The 19,559-nt window shown below is 45.0% G+C and overlaps 8 non-coding genes across 8 annotated transcripts; all 8 read right to left on the bottom strand.

Annotated features, from left to right (window-relative positions):
* Positions 1 to 1,582: 1,582 nt before the first annotated feature.
* Positions 1,583 to 1,652, bottom strand: trnag-gcc. Its single transcript has one exon. It is a non-coding gene; the product is annotated as a tRNA-Gly (tRNA).
* Positions 1,653 to 3,357: 1,705 nt separating this feature from the next.
* trnag-gcc lies at positions 3,358 to 3,428 on the bottom strand. The gene has a single exon. It is a non-coding gene; the product is annotated as a tRNA-Gly (tRNA).
* A 1,701-nt stretch (positions 3,429 to 5,129) lies between these two features.
* Positions 5,130 to 5,200, bottom strand: trnag-gcc. Its single transcript has one exon. It is a non-coding gene; the product is annotated as a tRNA-Gly (tRNA).
* Positions 5,201 to 6,905: 1,705 nt separating this feature from the next.
* Positions 6,906 to 6,977, bottom strand: trnag-gcc. The gene has a single exon. It is a non-coding gene; the product is annotated as a tRNA-Gly (tRNA).
* Positions 6,978 to 8,680: 1,703 nt separating this feature from the next.
* On the bottom strand, positions 8,681 to 8,751 carry trnag-gcc. The gene has a single exon. It is a non-coding gene; the product is annotated as a tRNA-Gly (tRNA).
* Positions 8,752 to 10,455: 1,704 nt separating this feature from the next.
* On the bottom strand, positions 10,456 to 10,526 carry trnag-gcc. The gene has a single exon. It is a non-coding gene; the product is annotated as a tRNA-Gly (tRNA).
* A 1,704-nt stretch (positions 10,527 to 12,230) lies between these two features.
* trnag-gcc lies at positions 12,231 to 12,301 on the bottom strand. Its single transcript has one exon. It is a non-coding gene; the product is annotated as a tRNA-Gly (tRNA).
* Positions 12,302 to 14,005: 1,704 nt separating this feature from the next.
* Positions 14,006 to 14,076, bottom strand: trnag-gcc. Its single transcript has one exon. It is a non-coding gene; the product is annotated as a tRNA-Gly (tRNA).
* Positions 14,077 to 19,559: the final 5,483 nt, after the last annotated feature.

Raw genomic sequence — 19,559 nt, 5'->3', positions numbered from 1 at the left:
GTTTTTCCTACCCTTCAATATTCTTCCCTCTTCTCTTCATTCCACTCTATGTTGCCAACTATTTAGCAGCAAAAAGTGCTATTGGCTGCTTGATCTGTCGCTAAAGTTGCTAGATTCCATCTTACCCTCCTCCCCTCTCCCCTTGTGCTTCTCTGCCTGTGTGTGCACCGTTGCTGTGACTATTGCACAGACAGCTGTGTGAAAAGTCCCCAAATGCTATAAAACGTTAGAGACAACTGGAAGGCAGCTTGATAGTAGCTGAATTTGTCATTAGGCTCTTTCACAAACAGTTGCTGGAGAAAACTGAAAACTTGCCAAATTCTTGCTAAATTGTTAACACTCGGCTCTAGATTCTATTTCTGTTCATTTCACCCCTCCTGTGATGTGAAGGATATGCAGGGGCACATGTGCAACGTTCAAACTATAGCCCATCTCAAGCATGGGTGGTTGAGTGGTAGAATTCTCGCCTGCCACGCAGGGCCCGGGTTCTATTCCCGACCAGTGCATGGATCCTTTTGAAACATTGCAGGGTTTGCTTGGTTAAGAATAATAAAAACAGCAACTATGTATACACTTGCAAACAAAACACTAGCTTTAAGAGTAGACTAGAAACTATCTGTGTATACCTGAAGTTCCTTGTGCGAGTGTTGTCACGATACCAGAATTGTACGTTTAGTATCACGATACTCAATACCACGGCAAAGAAAAGGCATATTAGCCAAAGTCACAGAATGGCACTTGATCCTGACAGATAAACTCAGCTAATGCGGTTCAATCTTTATGCATTGTTTGAGCTCAACATCACATTACATTATACTTTTTTACGTTAACATTTGTCAGAGGCAGCCATGTATGCATTAATGAATCAATGATACAGTCAATTTGACTTTGTTTTTACCAATCTAACTACATCAAATAATTGTAATCATTTATTTGAATGGTAAATCGCTATGTAGCTTAGGCCTATTCAAAATACAGGTGAATGCATATTCAATAGTAGTGCATGCATGCATTGAGTTATTGAGCTTGTTTTGGCAGATTTCATGGGGCTACAGATGACAAACAGTCTGGTTACCTTCCATTTGGGACTTATTGTACTGATCAACAACATTTGCATAGAAGTAGCTTATTTTATAAAACTGCGCAATGTCTCTTTAACCAGTGATGACATCATTCAGGAGGAAAGACAGGGAGCCTTGATCCACGAGACACAATTGACAGAAGTACCGAAAGTAACAAAAATCCGATGAACAAACTGTTGTCTAATATCGGGGGAAAAAAACTATTTTTCGGGTACACCGTGCAACACTACCGTGTACACAAGGTCCAAAGAGAATTTGGCTTCCGCTCTAGCCCAAAAAGAGACTGTATATACAGTTGGGAGAGGGTGGAGCAGGGGGCTGTTGCACTAGGTGCCCGTGGAGTAGTTGTTGTGGGGGTAGGTGCCTTGCTCAAGGGAGCAATGGCACCTAGAATTTGATACCAGCAACCCTCCGATTGCAAGCTCACTTGCCGACAGATTCTTCCAGTCAAGACTCGGGATTGTAATTGGCAACACTACCTGCCGCCCTAAAATGTAACATGCATTGGCCGGGAATCGAACCCGGGCCTCCGCGTGGCAGGCGAGAATTCTACCACTGAACCACCAATGCTTTGATAGCAATTTAAAGGGGGGTTCCCCGACTCAATGGAGTGACTAAACAAGTTGATGGAGTGACTGAACAATACAGAAGACTCCAATTATCAGAGAACAATCAAGCTCCATTGTGCCTGTTTTTCCTACCCTTCAATATTCTTCCCTCTTCTCTTCATTCCACTCTATGTTGCCAACTATTTAGCAGCAAAAAGTGCTATTGGCTGCTTGATCTGTCGCTAAAGTTGCTAGATTCCATCTTACCCTCCTCCCCTCTCCCCTTGTGCTTCTCTGCCTGTGTGTGCACCGTTGCTGTGACTATTGCACAGACAGCTGTGTGAAAAGTCCCCAAATGCTATAAAACGTTAGAGACAACTGGAAGGCAGCTTGATAGTAGCTGAATTTGTCATTAGGCTCTTTCACAAACAGTTGCTGGAGAAAACTGAAAACTTGCCAAATTCTTGCTAAATTGTTAACACTCGGCTCTAGATTCTATTTCTGTTCATTTCACCCCTCCTGTGATGTGAAGGATATGCAGGGGCACATGTGCAACGTTCAAACTATAGCCCATCTCAAGCATGGGTGGTTGAGTGGTAGAATTCTCGCCTGCCACGCAGGGCCCGGGTTCTATTCCCGACCAGTGCATGGATCCTTTTGAAACATTGCAGGGTTTGCTTGGTTAAGAATAATAAAAACAGCAACTATGTATACACTTGCAAACAAAACACTAGCTTTAAGAGTAGACTAGAAACTATCTGTGTATACCTGAAGTTCCTTGTACGAGTGTTGTCACGATACCAGAATTGTACGTTTAGTATCACGATACTCAATACCACGGCAAAGAAAAGGCATATTAGCCAAAGTCACAGAATGGCACTTGATCCTGACAGATAAACTCAGCTAATGCGGTTCAATCTTTATGCATTGTTTGAGCTCAACATCACATTACATTATACTTTTTTACGTTAACATTTGTCAGAGGCAGCCATGTATGCATTAATGAATCAATGATACAGTCAATTTGACTTTGTTTTTACCAATCTAACTACATCAAATAATTGTAATCATTTATTTGAATGGTAAATCGCTATGTAGCTTAGGCCTATTCAAAATACAGGTGAATGCATATTCAATAGTAGTGCATGCATGCATTGAGTTATTGAGCTTGTTTTGGCAGATTTCATGGGGCTACAGATGACAAACAGTCTGGTTACCTTCCATTTGGGACTTATTGTACTGATCAACAACATTTGCATAGAAGTAGCTTATTTTATAAAACTGCGCAATGTCTCTTTAACCAGTGATGACATCATTCAGGAGGAAAGACAGGGAGCCTTGATCCACGAGACACAATTGACAGAAGTACCGAAAGTAACAAAAATCCGATGAACAAACTGTTGTCTAATATCGGGGAAAAAAACTATTTTTCGGTACACCGTGCAACACTACCGTGTACACAAGGTCCAAAGAGAATTTGGCTTCCGCTCTAGCCCAAAAAGAGACTGTATATACAGTTGGGAGAGGGTGGAGCAGGGGGCTGTTGCACTAGGTGCCCGTGGAGTAGTTGTTGTGGGGGGGGGGTAGGTGCCTTGCTCAAGGGAGCAATGGCACCTAGAATTTGATACCAGCAACCCTCCGATTGCAAGCTCACTTGCCGACAGATTCTTCCAGTCAAGACTCGGGATTGTAATTGGCAACACTACCTGCCGCCCTAAAATGTAACATGCATTGGCCGGGAATCGAACCCGGGCCTCCCGCGTGGCAGGCGAGAATTCTACCACTGAACCACCAATGCTTTGATAGCAATTTAAAGGGGGTTCCCCGACTCAATGGAGTGACTAAACAAGTTGATGGAGTGACTGAACAATACAGAAGACTCCAATTATCAGAGAACAATCAAGCTCCATTGTGCCTGTTTTTCCTACCCTTCAATATTCTTCCCTCTTCTCTTCATTCCACTCTATGTTGCCAACTATTTAGCAGCAAAAAGTGCTATTGGCTGCTTGATCTGTCGCTAAAGTTGCTAGATTCCATCTTACCCTCCTCCCCTCTCCCCTTGTGCTTCTCTGCCTGTGTGTGCACCGTTGCTGTGACTATTGCACAGACAGCTGTGTGAAAAGTCCCCAAATGCTATAAAACGTTAGAGACAACTGGAAGGCAGCTTGATAGTAGCTGAATTTGTCATTAGGCTCTTTCACAAACAGTTGCTGGAGAAAACTGAAAACTTGCCAAATTCTTGCTAAATTGTTAACACTCGGCTCTAGATTCTATTTCTGTTCATTTCACCCCTCCTGTGATGTGAAGGATATGCAGGGGCACATGTGCAACGTTCAAACTATAGCCCATCTCAAGCATGGGTGGTTGAGTGGTAGAATTCTCGCCTGCCACGCAGGGCCCGGGTTCTATTCCCGACCAGTGCATAGATCCTTTTGAAACATTGCAGGGTTTGCTTGGTTAAGAATAATAAAAACAGCAACTATGTATACACTTGCAAACAAAACACTAGCTTTAAGAGTAGACTAGAAACTATCTGTGTATACCTGAAGTTCCTTGTACGAGTGTTGTCACGATACCAGAATTGTGCGTTTAGTATCACGATACTCAATACCACGGCAAAGAAAAGGCATATTAGCCAAAGTCACAGAATGGCACTTGATCCTGACAGATAAACTCAGCTAATGCGGTTCAATCTTTATGCATTGTTTGAGCTCAACATCACATTACATTATACTTTTTTACGTTAACATTTGTCAGAGGCAGCCATGTATGCATTAATGAATCAATGATACAGTCAATTTGACTTTGTTTTTACCAATCTAACTACATCAAATAATTGTAATCATTTATTTGAATGGTAAATCGCTATGTAGCTTAGGCCTATTCAAAATACAGGTGAATGCATATTCAATAGTAGTGCATGCATGCATTGAGTTATTGAGCTTGTTTTGGCAGATTTCATGGGGCTACAGATGACAAACAGTCTGGTTACCTTCCATTTGGGACTTATTGTACTGATCAACAACATTTGCATAGAAGTAGCTTATTTTATAAAACTGCGCAATGTCTCTTTAACCAGTGATGACATCATTCAGGAGGAAAGACAGGGAGCCTTGATCCACGAGACACAATTGACAGAAGTACCGAAAGTAACAAAAATCCGATGAACAAACTGTTGTCTAATATCGGGGAAAAAAACTATTTTTCGGGTACACCGTGCAACACTACCGTGTACACAAGGTCCAAAGAGAATTTGGCTTCCGCTCTAGCCCAAAAAGAGACTGTATATACAGTTGGGAGAGGGTGGAGCAGGGGGCTGTTGCACTAGGTGCCCGTGGAGTAGTTGTTGTGGGGGGTAGGTGCCTTGCTCAAGGGAGCAATGGCACCTAGAATTTGATACCAGCAACCCTCCGATTGCAAGCTCACTTGCCGACAGATTCTTCCAGTCAAGACTCGGGATTGTAATTGGCAACACTACCTGCCGCCCTAAAATGTAACATGCATTGGCCGGGAATCGAACCCGGGCCTCCCGCGTGGCAGGCGAGAATTCTACCACTGAACCACCAATGCTTTGATAGCAATTTAAAGGGGGTTCCCCGACTCAATGGAGTGACTAAACAAGTTGATGGAGTGACTGAACAATACAGAAGACTCCAATTATCAGAGAACAATCAAGCTCCATTGTGCCTGTTTTTCCTACCCTTCAATATTCTTCCCTCTTCTCTTCATTCCACTCTATGTTGCCAACTATTTAGCAGCAAAAAGTGCTATTGGCTGCTTGATCTGTCGCTAAAGTTGCTAGATTCCATCTTACCCTCCTCCCCTCTCCCCTTGTGCTTCTCTGCCTGTGTGTGCACCGTTGCTGTGACTATTGCACAGACAGCTGTGTGAAAAGTCCCCAAATGCTATAAAACGTTAGAGACAACTGGAAGGCAGCTTGATAGTAGCTGAATTTGTCATTAGGCTCTTTCACAAACAGTTGCTGGAGAAAACTGAAAACTTGCCAAATTCTTGCTAAATTGTTAACACTCGGCTCTAGATTCTATTTCTGTTCATTTCACCCCTCCTGTGATGTGAAGGATATGCAGGGGCACATGTGCAACGTTCAAACTATAGCCCATCTCAAGCATGGGTGGTTGAGTGGTAGAATTCTCGCCTGCCACGCAGGGCCCGGGTTCTATTCCCGACCAGTGCATGGATCCTTTTGAAACATTGCAGGGTTTGCTTGGTTAAGAATAATAAAAACAGCAACTATGTATACACTTGCAAACAAAACACTAGCTTTAAGAGTAGACTAGAAACTATCTGTGTATACCTGAAGTTCCTTGTACGAGTGTTGTCACGATACCAGAATTGTACGTTTAGTATCACGATACTCAATACCACGGCAAAGAAAAGGCATATTAGCCAAAGTCACAGAATGGCACTTGATCCTGACAGATAAACTCAGCTAATGCGGTTCAATCTTTATGCATTGTTTGAGCTCAACATCACATTACATTATACTTTTTTACGTTAACATTTGTCAGAGGCAGCCATGTATGCATTAATGAATCAATGATACAGTCAATTTGACTTTGTTTTTACCAATCTAACTACATCAAATAATTGTAATCATTTATTTGAATGGTAAATCGCTATGTAGCTTAGGCCTATTCAAAATACAGGTGAATGCATATTCAATAGTAGTGCATGCATGCATTGAGTTATTGAGCTTGTTTTGGCAGATTTCATGGGGCTACAGATGACAAACAGTCTGGTTACCTTCCATTTGGGACTTATTGTACTGATCAACAACATTTGCATAGAAGTAGCTTATTTTATAAAACTGCGCAATGTCTCTTTAACCAGTGATGACATCATTCAGGAGGAAAGACAGGGAGCCTTGATCCACGAGACACAATTGACAGAAGTACCGAAAGTAACAAAAATCCGATGAACAAACTGTTGTCTAATATCGGGGGAAAAAAACTATTTTTCGGGTACACCGTGCAACACTACCGTGTACACAAGGTCCAAAGAGAATTTGGCTTCCGCTCTAGCCCAAAAAGAGACTGTATATACAGTTGGGAGAGGGTGGAGCAGGGGGCTGTTGCACTAGGTGCCCGTGGAGTAGTTGTTGTGGGGGGGGGTAGGTGCCTTGCTCAAGGGAGCAATGGCACCTAGAATTTGATACCAGCAACCCTCCGATTGCAAGCTCACTTGCCGACAGATTCTTCCAGTCAAGACTCGGGATTGTAATTGGCAACACTACCTGCCGCCCTAAAATGTAACATGCATTGGCCGGGGAATCGAACCCGGGCCTCCCGCGTGGCAGGCGAGAATTCTACCACTGAACCACCAATGCTTTGATAGCAATTTAAAGGGGGTTCCCCGACTCAATGGAGTGACTAAACAAGTTGATGGAGTGACTGAACAATACAGAAGACTCCAATTATCAGAGAACAATCAAGCTCCATTGTGCCTGTTTTTCCTACCCTTCAATATTCTTCCCTCTTCTCTTCATTCCACTCTATGTTGCCAACTATTTAGCAGCAAAAAGTGCTATTGGCTGCTTGATCTGTCGCTAAAGTTGCTAGATTCCATCTTACCCTCCTCCCCTCTCCCCTTGTGCTTCTCTGCCTGTGTGTGCACCGTTGCTGTGACTATTGCACAGACAGCTGTGTGAAAAGTCCCCAAATGCTATAAAACGTTAGAGACAACTGGAAGGCAGCTTGATAGTAGCTGAATTTGTCATTAGGCTCTTTCACAAACAGTTGCTGGAGAAAACTGAAAACTTGCCAAATTCTTGCTAAATTGTTAACACTCGGCTCTAGATTCTATTTCTGTTCATTTCACCCCTCCTGTGATGTGAAGGATATGCAGGGGCACATGTGCAACGTTCAAACTATAGCCCATCTCAAGCATGGGTGGTTGAGTGGTAGAATTCTCGCCTGCCACGCAGGGCCCGGGTTCTATTCCCGACCAGTGCATAGATCCTTTTGAAACATTGCAGGGTTTGCTTGGTTAAGAATAATAAAAACAGCAACTATGTATACACTTGCAAACAAAACACTAGCTTTAAGAGTAGACTAGAAACTATCTGTGTATACCTGAAGTTCCTTGTACGAGTGTTGTCACGATACCAGAATTGTACGTTTAGTATCACGATACTCAATACCACGGCAAAGAAAAGGCATATTAGCCAAAGTCACAGAATGGCACTTGATCCTGACAGATAAACTCAGCTAATGCGGTTCAATCTTTATGCATTGTTTGAGCTCAACATCACATTACATTATACTTTTTTACGTTAACATTTGTCAGAGGCAGCCATGTATGCATTAATGAATCAATGATACAGTCAATTTGACTTTGTTTTTACCAATCTAACTACATCAAATAATTGTAATCATTTATTTGAATGGTAAATCGCTATGTAGCTTAGGCCTATTCAAAATACAGGTGAATGCATATTCAATAGTAGTGCATGCATGCATTGAGTTATTGAGCTTGTTTTGGCAGATTTCATGGGGCTACAGATGACAAACAGTCTGGTTACCTTCCATTTGGGACTTATTGTACTGATCAACAACATTTGCATAGAAGTAGCTTATTTTATAAAACTGCGCAATGTCTCTTTAACCAGTGATGACATCATTCAGGAGGAAAGACAGGGAGCCTTGATCCACGAGACACAATTGACAGAAGTACCGAAAGTAACAAAAATCCGATGAACAAACTGTTGTCTAATATCGGGGAAAAAAACTATTTTTCGGGTACACCGTGCAACACTACCGTGTACACAAGGTCCAAAGAGAATTTGGCTTCCGCTCTAGCCCAAAAAGAGACTGTATATACAGTTGGGAGAGGGTGGAGCAGGGGGCTGTTGCACTAGGTGCCCGTGGAGTAGTTGTTGTGGGGGGGGTAGGTGCCTTGCTCAAGGGAGCAATGGCACCTAGAATTTGATACCAGCAACCCTCCGATTGCAAGCTCACTTGCCGACAGATTCTTCCAGTCAAGACTCGGGATTGTAATTGGCAACACTACCTGCCGCCCTAAAATGTAACATGCATTGGCCGGGAATCGAACCCGGGCCTCCCGCGTGGCAGGCGAGAATTCTACCACTGAACCACCAATGCTTTGATAGCAATTTAAAGGGGGGTTCCCCGACTCAATGGAGTGACTAAACAAGTTGATGGAGTGACTGAACAATACAGAAGACTCCAATTATCAGAGAACAATCAAGCTCCATTGTGCCTGTTTTTCCTACCCTTCAATATTCTTCCCTCTTCTCTTCATTCCACTCTATGTTGCCAACTATTTAGCAGCAAAAAGTGCTATTGGCTGCTTGATCTGTCGCTAAAGTTGCTAGATTCCATCTTACCCTCCTCCCCTCTCCCCTTGTGCTTCTCTGCCTGTGTGTGCACCGTTGCTGTGACTATTGCACAGACAGCTGTGTGAAAAGTCCCCAAATGCTATAAAACGTTAGAGACAACTGGAAGGCAGCTTGATAGTAGCTGAATTTGTCATTAGGCTCTTTCACAAACAGTTGCTGGAGAAAACTGAAAACTTGCCAAATTCTTGCTAAATTGTTAACACTCGGCTCTAGATTCTATTTCTGTTCATTTCACCCCTCCTGTGATGTGAAGGATATGCAGGGGCACATGTGCAACGTTCAAACTATAGCCCATCTCAAGCATGGGTGGTTGAGTGGTAGAATTCTCGCCTGCCACGCAGGGCCCGGGTTCTATTCCCGACCAGTGCATAGATCCTTTTGAAACATTGCAGGGTTTGCTTGGTTAAGAATAATAAAAACAGCAACTATGTATACACTTGCAAACAAAACACTAGCTTTAAGAGTAGACTAGAAACTATCTGTGTATACCTGAAGTTCCTTGTACGAGTGTTGTCACGATACCAGAATTGTACGTTTAGTATCACGATACTCAATACCACGGCAAAGAAAAGGCATATTAGCCAAAGTCACAGAATGGCACTTGATCCTGACAGATAAACTCAGCTAATGCGGTTCAATCTTTATGCATTGTTTGAGCTCAACATCACATTACATTATACTTTTTTACGTTAACATTTGTCAGAGGCAGCCATGTATGCATTAATGAATCAATGATACAGTCAATTTGACTTTGTTTTTACCAATCTAACTACATCAAATAATTGTAATCATTTATTTGAATGGTAAATCGCTATGTAGCTTAGGCCTATTCAAAATACAGGTGAATGCATATTCAATAGTAGTGCATGCATGCATTGAGTTATTGAGCTTGTTTTGGCAGATTTCATGGGGCTACAGATGACAAACAGTCTGGTTACCTTCCATTTGGGACTTATTGTACTGATCAACAACATTTGCATAGAAGTAGCTTATTTTATAAAACTGCGCAATGTCTCTTTAACCAGTGATGACATCATTCAGGAGGAAAGACAGGGAGCCTTGATCCACGAGACACAATTGACAGAAGTACCGAAAGTAACAAAAATCCGATGAACAAACTGTTGTCTAATATCGGGGAAAAAAACTATTTTTCGGGTACACCGTGCAACACTACCGTGTACACAAGGTCCAAAGAGAATTTGGCTTCCGCTCTAGCCCAAAAAGAGACTGTATATACAGTTGGGAGAGGGTGGAGCAGGGGGCTGTTGCACTAGGTGCCCGTGGAGTAGTTGTTGTGGGGGGGGTAGGTGCCTTGCTCAAGGGAGCAATGGCACCTAGAATTTGATACCAGCAACCCTCCGATTGCAAGCTCACTTGCCGACAGATTCTTCCAGTCAAGACTCGGGATTGTAATTGGCAACACTACCTGCCGCCCTAAAATGTAACATGCATTGGCCGGGAATCGAACCCGGGCCTCCCGCGTGGCAGGCGAGAATTCTACCACTGAACCACCAATGCTTTGATAGCAATTTAAAGGGGGTTCCCCGACTCAATGGAGTGACTAAACAAGTTGATGGAGTGACTGAACAATACAGAAGACTCCAATTATCAGAGAACAATCAAGCTCCATTGTGCCTGTTTTTCCTACCCTTCAATATTCTTCCCTCTTCTCTTCATTCCACTCTATGTTGCCAACTATTTAGCAGCAAAAAGTGCTATTGGCTGCTTGATCTGTCGCTAAAGTTGCTAGATTCCATCTTACCCTCCTCCCCTCTCCCCTTGTGCTTCTCTGCCTGTGTGTGCACCGTTGCTGTGACTATTGCACAGACAGCTGTGTGAAAAGTCCCCAAATGCTATAAAACGTTAGAGACAACTGGAAGGCAGCTTGATAGTAGCTGAATTTGTCATTAGGCTCTTTCACAAACAGTTGCTGGAGAAAACTGAAAACTTGCCAAATTCTTGCTAAATTGTTAACACTCGGCTCTAGATTCTATTTCTGTTCATTTCACCCCTCCTGTGATGTGAAGGATATGCAGGGGCACATGTGCAACGTTCAAACTATAGCCCATCTCAAGCATGGGTGGTTGAGTGGTAGAATTCTCGCCTGCCACGCAGGGCCCGGGTTCTATTCCCGACCAGTGCATAGATCCTTTTGAAACATTGCAGGGTTTGCTTGGTTAAGAATAATAAAAACAGCAACTATGTATACACTTGCAAACAAAACACTAGCTTTAAGAGTAGACTAGAAACTATCTGTGTATACCTGAAGTTCCTTGTACGAGTGTTGTCACGATACCAGAATTGTACGTTTAGTATCACGATACTCAATACCACGGCAAAGAAAAGGCATATTAGCCAAAGTCACAGAATGGCACTTGATCCTGACAGATAAACTCAGCTAATGCGGTTCAATCTTTATGCATTGTTTGAGCTCAACATCACATTACATTATACTTTTTTACGTTAACATTTGTCAGAGGCAGCCATGTATGCATTAATGAATCAATGATACAGTCAATTTGACTTTGTTTTTACCAATCTAACTACATCAAATAATTGTAATCATTTATTTGAATGGTAAATCGCTATGTAGCTTAGGCCTATTCAAAATACAGGTGAATGCATATTCAATAGTAGTGCATGCATGCATTGAGTTATTGAGCTTGTTTTGGCAGATTTCATGGGGCTACAGATGACAAACAGTCTGGTTACCTTCCATTTGGGACTTATTGTACTGATCAACAACATTTGCATAGAAGTAGCTTATTTTATAAAACTGCGCAATGTCTCTTTAACCAGTGATGACATCATTCAGGAGGAAAGACAGGGAGCCTTGATCCACGAGACACAATTGACAGAAGTACCGAAAGTAACAAAAATCCGATGAACAAACTGTTGTCTAATATCGGGGGAAAAAAACTATTTTTCGGGTACACCGTGCAACACTACCGTGTACACAAGGTCCAAAGAGAATTTGGCTTCCGCTCTAGCCCAAAAAGAGACTGTATATACAGTTGGGAGAGGGTGGAGCAGGGGGCTGTTGCACTAGGTGCCCGTGGAGTAGTTGTTGTGGGGGGGGTAGGTGCCTTGCTCAAGGGAGCAATGGCACCTAGAATTTGATACCAGCAACCCTCCGATTGCAAGCTCACTTGCCGACAGATTCTTCCAGTCAAGACTCGGGATTGTAATTGGCAACACTACCTGCCGCCCTAAAATGTAACATGCATTGGCCGGGAATCGAACCCGGGCCTCCCGCGTGGCAGGCGAGAATTCTACCACTGAACCACCAATGCTTTGATAGCAATTTAAAGGGGGGTTCCCCGACTCAATGGAGTGACTAAACAAGTTGATGGAGTGACTGAACAATACAGAAGACTCCAATTATCAGAGAACAATCAAGCTCCATTGTGCCTGTTTTTCCTACCCTTCAATATTCTTCCCTCTTCTCTTCATTCCACTCTATGTTGCCAACTATTTAGCAGCAAAAAGTGCTATTGGCTGCTTGATCTGTCGCTAAAGTTGCTAGATTCCATCTTACCCTCCTCCCCTCTCCCCTTGTGCTTCTCTGCCTGTGTGTGCACCGTTGCTGTGACTATTGCACAGACAGCTGTGTGAAAAGTCCCCAAATGCTATAAAACGTTAGAGACAACTGGAAGGCAGCTTGATAGTAGCTGAATTTGTCATTAGGCTCTTTCACAAACAGTTGCTGGAGAAAACTGAAAACTTGCCAAATTCTTGCTAAATTGTTAACACTCGGCTCTAGATTCTATTTCTGTTCATTTCACCCCTCCTGTGATGTGAAGGATATGCAGGGGCACATGTGCAACGTTCAAACTATAGCCCATCTCAAGCATGGGTGGTTGAGTGGTAGAATTCTCGCCTGCCACGCAGGGCCCGGGTTCTATTCCCGACCAGTGCATAGATCCTTTTGAAACATTGCAGGGTTTGCTTGGTTAAGAATAATAAAAACAGCAACTATGTATACACTTGCAAACAAAACACTAGCTTTAAGAGTAGACTAGAAACTATCTGTGTATACCTGAAGTTCCTTGTACGAGTGTTGTCACGATACCAGAATTGTACGTTTAGTATCACGATACTCAATACCACGGCAAAGAAAAGGCATATTAGCCAAAGTCACAGAATGGCACTTGATCCTGACAGATAAACTCAGCTAATGCGGTTCAATCTTTATGCATTGTTTGAGCTCAACATCACATTACATTATACTTTTTTACGTTAACATTTGTCAGAGGCAGCCATGTATGCATTAATGAATCAATGATACAGTCAATTTGACTTTGTTTTTACCAATCTAACTACATCAAATAATTGTAATCATTTATTTGAATGGTAAATCGCTATGTAGCTTAGGCCTATTCAAAATACAGGTGAATGCATATTCAATAGTAGTGCATGCATGCATTGAGTTATTGAGCTTGTTTTGGCAGATTTCATGGGGCTACAGATGACAAACAGTCTGGTTACCTTCCATTTGGGACTTATTGTACTGATCAACAACATTTGCATAGAAGTAGCTTATTTTATAAAACTGCGCAATGTCTCTTTAACCAGTGATGACATCATTCAGGAGGAAAGACAGGGAGCCTTGATCCACGAGACACAATTGACAGAAGTACCGAAAGTAACAAAAATCCGATGAACAAACTGTTGTCTAATATCGGGGAAAAAAACTATTTTTCGGGTACACCGTGCAACACTACCGTGTACACAAGGTCCAAAGAGAATTTGGCTTCCGCTCTAGCCCAAAAAGAGACTGTATATACAGTTGGGAGAGGGTGGAGCAGGGGGCTGTTGCACTAGGTGCCCGTGGAGTAGTTGTTGTGGGGGGGGTAGATGCCTTGCTCAAGGGAGCAATGGCACCTAGAATTTGATACCAGCAACCCTCCGATTGCAAGCTCACTTGCCGACAGATTCTTCCAGTCAAGACTCGGGATTGTAATTGGCAACACTACCTGCCGCCCTAAAATGTAACAAGCATTGGCCGGGAATCAAACCCCGGCCTCCCGCATGGCAGGCGAGAATTCTACCACTGAACCACCAATGCTTTGATAGCAATTTAAAGGGGGTTCCCCGACTCAATGGAGTGACTAAACAAGTTGATGGAGTGACTGAACAATACAGAAGACTCCAATTATCAGAGAACAATCAAGCTCCATTGTGCCTGTTTTTCCTACCCTTCAATCTTCTTCCCTCTTCTCTTCATTCCACTCTATGTTGCCAACTATTTAGCAGCAAAAAGTGCTATTGGCTGCTTGATCTGTCGCTAAAGTTGCTAGATTCTATCTTATCCTCCTCCCCTCTCCCCTTGTGCTTCTCTGCCTGTGTGTGCACCGTTGCTGTGACTATTGCACAGACAGCTGTGTGAAAAGTCCCTAAATGCTATAAAACGTTAGAGACAACTGGAAGGCAGCTTGATAGTAGCTGAATTTGTCATTAGGCTCTTTCACAAACAGTTGCTGGAGAAAACTGAAAACTTGCCAAATTGTTGCTAAATTGTTAACACTCGGCTCTAGATTCTATTTCTGTTCATTTCACCCCTCCTGTGATGTGAAGGATATGCAGGGGCACATGTGCAATGTTCAAAATATAGCCCATCTCAAGCATGGGTGGTTGAGTGGTAGAATTCTTGCCTGCCACGCAGGGCCCGGGTTCTATTCCCGACCAGTGCATAGATCCTTTTGAAACATTGCAGGGATTGCTTGGTTCAGAATAATAAAAACAGCAACTATGTATACACTTGCAAACAAAACACTAGCTTTAAGAGTAGACTAGAAACTATCTGTGTATACCTGAAGTTCCTTGTACGAGTGTTGTCACGATACCAGAATTGTACGTTTAGTATCACGATACTCAATACCACGGCAAAAAAAAGGCATATTAGTCAAAGTCACAGAATGGCACTTGATCCTGACAGATAAACTCAGCTAATGCGGTTCAATCTTTATACATTGTTTGAGCTCAACATCACATTACATTATACTTTTTTACATCAACATTTGTCAGAGGCAGCCATGTATGCATTAATGAATCAATGATACAGTCAATTTGACTTTGTTTTTACCAATCTAACTACATCAAATAATTGTAATCATTTATTTGAATGGTAAATCGCTATGTAGCTTAGGCCTATTCAAAATACAGGTGAATGCATATTCAATAGTAGTGCATGCATTCATTGAGTTATTGAGCTTGTTTTGGCAGATTTCATGGGGCTACAGATGACAAACAGTCTGGTTACCTTCCATTTGCGACTTATTGTACTGACATTTGCATAGAAGTAGCTTATTTTATAAAACTGCGCACTGTCTCTATATAACGAAATGCTCCGTCGCAACTTTGACGCGACCTCAAAAAGGCCGTCGTCAGAAATGGGGGCGTTCAATAACGAGGCTCTGTCCGACTCTTTCATGGCTGTCATTGACAGCCAAAGGTGTCGCTCTGCGACCACCGAGGTGGCCATAGACCTCCCTGCACAAACAGCCGACGCCTGCGTTAGGTGGAGATGGACGCTTCCTCCCCTGTGAGCTCAGACTTACCCGTGGTTAGACGGGACAGAGAGGCTGCTAGGAGGGCAATATTATTCGCCGCTGCTACGGCCTGGGCTCCCAACACAAAGGACTTCTCAACCAGCTGCGCTGTGAATCGGTCCTTCTGTGTAGGCAGAGCGGCTTTCTTCGACGAGGGCCAGGGACTCGAACCCGGCACGGGGTACGCAGCCAAGACGCTCTCGAGTCTTGGGTTCCCTTGTAGAAGCCCTGCTGTCTCCCTTCCACTCTGGTGAATGGGAGGTACGCCTTAGCTGGCAAACGCGCCGCCAAAGGTGCCTCCCATGAGCCCTCCACATATTTACTGAGCGAGGGCATGGTCGGTGCCAGAGGCTCCGCCACCCTCCTAGGCCTAGAATAAGGGCTGCCCTCCTAGGCCTAGAATAAGGGCCGCCCTCCATCATATCCACTTCCGGGTTGGAGGGAATTGGGGGCAGTTCTATATCGTGGAGCTCCGCCCCATAGGGGAGCTCTGCTCCTATTGGTTTACCCACTGCCCTAAGGCAGCATCAGCCTGAGACAAAATGATGCACACACCTGCAGCCAATAGGAGTACAGGTGTCCCTATAAGAGGGGATGCCTCCCCTCAATCAGACTCCCTTTATCTTCAGCGACTGGACTAGACTGAAGAAGCCAAGAAGAGACGAAGAGAAGACTCAAGACGAAGAAAACGCCGTCGATTTTCCAGATCATCGACATCGTCCCACAATGAGCACACCAAGCTTATCCATAGGGTAAGTATTTAACAAAAGCTATTTTCAGAGCTCAATGTCGCTGTTCCCCTTGGTGGCTGTCGACCCCCCGACTTATGTTTTGTGGGTTGAGGGACACAGCACGCCAGGGACGGCCTCATTAGTCCCCCACTATGCGCCAGCTGCGCCCTCCTTTTTTGAAGGAGAGGAAGCAGCGTTGGGCATTTTTAGGGTGGATATTCCTCTTGAGGATGTGCTATCAGTGTTAGCCTCAGCTTCTGAGGCATCATCTGAAGGCGCTGACTCAGGAGATGACAGGGCTATTGGGGAAGAAATGAATATTCTATTGGAACAATTCATTACACTGAACCAGATGTTTAACACCCCTTTTCCCTCAGGAAAGTGTGAGGTCATTTACATCCCTGGATGATGACGCCACAGCCTCTCTGTGCTCTGAATTTTCAGGTCTCATTGAGTGGGCTGCTAAACAGTGGGAGATTAAGCTGCCCCCCATTCCCTCCAACCCGGAAGTGGACATGATGGAGGGCGGCCGTTACTCTCGCTACAGCTTGGCGAGAGTGATGCCAGGATGATGCTTTAATGACCCCCCTGCAGCGCCAGAGGTGCCGACCATTCCGCCGGCGAGAGAGGTCATTAAAGCATCATCCTGGCATCACCCGAAGGGCGGCCAGAAGAGATGCCGTTTATGACATGGCGAGGGGGAGAGAACGGAAGACGGCGCAGCGCCTGGTGTGACTGAGCCCACTGTTCCCCCCCACCCTACCGTTGAGTGTATGGAGGAGAATGTTTTTTGTTGATGTGTGTAATAAAGAGTTGGCTAGGAGTGCTGTATTGAGTGTCTCACATAGCAGGCTGCAGTCTCAGCCGGATAATGGCATGATGACGCGACCGCTATTCGGGACGGCGCTCTGTCTCAGGCTAAGGTCTCAGTCAGTGCAGTTCAGACCCGTGCTGCGTTCATGGAGGGCCGGAATACTGTGGTTACGAGTTTAACCAACGTATCGGCGCCCCCGTTTCTCTCAGAACGCGCTGATGCTCACCACACTGAGTGTAGCTCAGCCCACCAGGGGTGCAGAGCTGAGCACACACAGGAGGTGAATGTTAAAAAAGAGTATCAAGGCGCCGCCTTGTGTTACCTCATAGAGACCTCACATTACAGACTCCTAGGAGTGCTGTAGTGAGTGTCTCACATAGCAGGCTGCAGTCTCAGTCAAATAGTGACAGGATGATGCAACCGCTATTCGGGGATGGCGCACTGTCTCAGGCTAAGGCCTCTGTCAGTGCAGTTCAGACCCGTGCTGCATTCAAGGATGGCCGGAATACTACGGTTACGGGTTTAACCAACATATCGGCGGCCCCGTTTCTCTCAGAATGCGCTGATGCTCACCACACTGAGTGTAGCTCAGCCCACCAGGGGTGCAGAGCTGAGCACACACAGGAGGTGAATGTTAATAAGGTATCAAAGCGACGCCTTGTGTTACCTCATAGAGACCTCACATTACAGACTCCTAGGAGTGCTGTAGTGAGTGTCTCACATAGCAGGCTGCAGTCTCGGTCAGACACTGACAGGATGACACAGCCGCTATTTGGGGATGGTACACTATCGCAGACTAAGGTCTCTGTTAGTGCGATTCAGACCCATGCTGCGTTCACGGAGGGCCCGATTACCACGGTCACGAAAGTAACCAACGTATCGGCGCCCCCACCTCTCTTAGAACGCGCCAATGCTCAACACACTGAGTGTAATTCAGCCCACCAAAGGTGCAGAGCTGAGCACACACAGGAGGTGAAAGGGAAAAAGATACCAAGGCACCGTCTTCGGTTATCTCAAAGAGACCTCACATTACAGACTCCAAGGAGTACTGTAGTGAGTGCCTCTCAAAGCAGACTGCAGTCTCAGTCAGGAGACATGATGACGCAGCCGCTATTTGGGGATGGCGCACTATCGCAGACTAAGGTCTCGGTTAGTGCGATTCAGACCCATGCTGTGTTCACGGAGGGCCCGATTACCACGGTCACGAAGGTGCCCAGTGTATCGGCGCCCCCACTTCTTTCTGAACGCGCCAATGCTCACCACACTGAGTGTAGTTCAGCCCACCACACTGAGTGTAGTTCAGCCCACCAGAGGTGCAGAGCTGAACGCACACAGGAGGTGAAAGGAGGAAAGATACCAAGACGGCGTCTTGGTTGATCTCAAAGAGACCTCACATTACAGACTTCAAGGAGTACTGTAGTGAGTGCCTCTCATAGCAGGCTGCAGTCTCAGTCAGGAGACATGATGACGCAGCCGCTATTTGGGGATGGCGCACTATCGCAGACTAAGGTCTCGGTTAGTGCGATTCAGACCCATGCTGCGTTCACGGAGGGCCGGATTACTAAGGTTACGGGAATAACCAACGCACGGGCGCCCCCACCTCTCACAGAACGCGCTAATACTCACCACACTGAGCGTGACTCAACCCACCAGAGGTGCAGAGTTGAACACACACAGAAGGTGAAGGTTAAGAAGGTATCAAGGCGCTGCCTTGTGTTGCCTCATAGAGACCTCATATTACAGACTCCTAGGAGTATTGTAGTGAGGGGCTCTAATAGCGAATTGCAGTCATCTACGATGACACAATCGCTTGCTGGGGATGGTGCCCTATCGCAGGCTGTGGCCTCGGTCAGTGCAATTCAGACCCGCGCTGCGTTCACGGAGGGCAGGAATACGACGGTTACGGGTTTAACTGACGTCTCTGCCCCTCCTTCTGGTTCAGAACGCACTAATGTTTCCTCTCCCTTTCATGGGAGGCCCGCCTTGGGCTGTTCCACCACCTCAGTGTTGGAGAACAGCGGCGGCAAGGGCCATAGAGGAATACAGGTCCTTCCTACTGAATGTACCACAGCTTCGCGCTCGGCAGCTTTCTCTGTATTGCTGGCAGTGGCAGCGGAGCTGCACCCTCTCACGCTGGCTAGAACAGATGTTGCAGAAGGGTTATGCTCTCCAATTCCATCGGACCCCACCCCCATTCAGGGGAGTGGTGGAGACGGTGATGAAAACGCCCGAAAAAGTGGCCGCTCTGGTTTCAGAGATTACGGAATTTTTGGCGAAGGAGGCGGTCACAGTGGTTCCCCAGGAGCAAAGGAACAAAGGGCTATATTCGCCCTACTTCCTGGTGCCCAAAAAGACGGGGGGAATGAGGCCGATATTGGATTTACACATTCTCAACGAGAGCGTAGCCAAACGGCCCTTACGAATGCTAACGACAAAATGTCTGCTGGAATGTGTC

The sequence above is a fragment of the Coregonus clupeaformis genome, chromosome 19, assembly GCF_020615455.1.
Source record: "Coregonus clupeaformis isolate EN_2021a chromosome 19, ASM2061545v1, whole genome shotgun sequence".
In the NCBI taxonomy this organism is placed as follows: Eukaryota; Metazoa; Chordata; class Actinopteri; order Salmoniformes; family Salmonidae; genus Coregonus; species Coregonus clupeaformis.
Note: the sequence above shows the minus strand (reverse complement) of the source record. Positions and strands in the feature narration are given on the sequence as shown.